Here is a 1357-nt window from a genome sequence, read left to right on the forward strand (position 1 = left end):
CTCATCAAGTATTCATTGTTAGGCACATTTTCTCCTCACCAGCAAGACCTACTAAAGTAATGTTGTGAGGAGTCCTTTATTCTTTCTGATCCAAACTGGCTGTGCAATTTAGAAGGAAAAAGGTCTGCTTTGTATTTCAATTTGTTTCCAACTGAAAAAAAAATCAATTGCCATGAAAAATCTGAGGAAAGAGAGAAACCAGGAGCAAAAATGTCATGTTTAAAAGAAAAATGGCAAAAGCATAATTTGTACATGAACTACATAGCCTCACAATACAAAAATTTACCTTATCTTGTGATACATGGTATTGGTTTATAGAAAAAAACTCCAAAATGTGAGTCACTGGTGTTAGGGAAGGAAGGCAAGAATATTGTTTGTATTCATAAATGGAAATAATCTATAAGCTAATAGATGAGTCTGGATTTAAACTACACTTGAATAGTAATTTTTAAAAGGTGTCATGTTTGTCCTACTCATTCTTGGTAATAATGTAATAATTTTGAATTATGCTTTTATTTTGGAAAAATGGGAGATTGTTCTCCCTGGTGGTCTAGTGGTTAGGATTCGGCGCTCTCACCGCCGCGGCCCGGGTTCGATTCCCGGTCAGGGAACCAACAATGTCATGGTTTGACACTGGCGCAATGCCAGTGCCCCCGTGAAAATATATTTTCCCTAGTGTCTGCTTGTGAGATGTGACCAGGAATAGAGCAAAGCAGGTTCCATCTTAGGAATAAAGAAAAAAAAATCAACTTTATTAACTTACAACTATATGTAAAAATAAGCACACACAGAACTCAGAATGAAAACCCCCCAAAAACATTCCTTCTCCCCCCACCAAATTTCAAATACATCACAGTAGGACAAAACCTTGGATTCTCAATTCAGTTACCACCCCTCACTCAGATCACCAACTCTCAGTCCATCACCACACTTCAGATAATCAATTCTCAGTTCATCAAGGAGAGAGGAGTCCCTCTTGTGCCGTAGCCTTTCCCTGGAAACACAGTTGAAGACCTCTTGTGTTTCCATGTCTCACGTGGCACTGCCTGGAAAACATTTGCCATCGTGACATCTTCCTTCCATGCCAAATGCTCTCACCACTGCACATGGACCGGAGCTGCTTCTAGCATTCCCCTTTTAAGGGTGCTTTGTCCAGTTCCAAAAAAGCAACAGTCTCTCACTTCTGGGACACCTGTCCCCCCCAAATTCATCCCCTGGGGCTGAGGGGTCTCGAGAACAGAGAAGACGGTGTCCTCCATCTTCTTCTTCACTGAAGACGGAGGACACCACCACCCTCCTCACCGGTCGGCTGTGTTCATGCACTCCTTCACTTAACATCACTGAACTCTCTTGGCTC

At 41.8% G+C, this 1357-nt stretch overlaps 1 non-coding gene across 1 annotated transcript; it reads left to right on the plus strand.

The window, feature by feature from the left end:
- The first annotated feature begins 539 nt into the window (after positions 1-539).
- Positions 540-611, plus strand: TRNAE-CUC (transfer RNA glutamic acid (anticodon CUC)). The gene has a single exon. It is a non-coding gene; the product is annotated as a tRNA-Glu (tRNA).
- Positions 612-1357: the final 746 nt, after the last annotated feature.

The sequence above is a fragment of the Melospiza melodia genome, chromosome 1, assembly GCF_035770615.1.
Source record: "Melospiza melodia melodia isolate bMelMel2 chromosome 1, bMelMel2.pri, whole genome shotgun sequence".
Taxonomy (NCBI): domain Eukaryota; kingdom Metazoa; phylum Chordata; class Aves; order Passeriformes; family Passerellidae; genus Melospiza; species Melospiza melodia.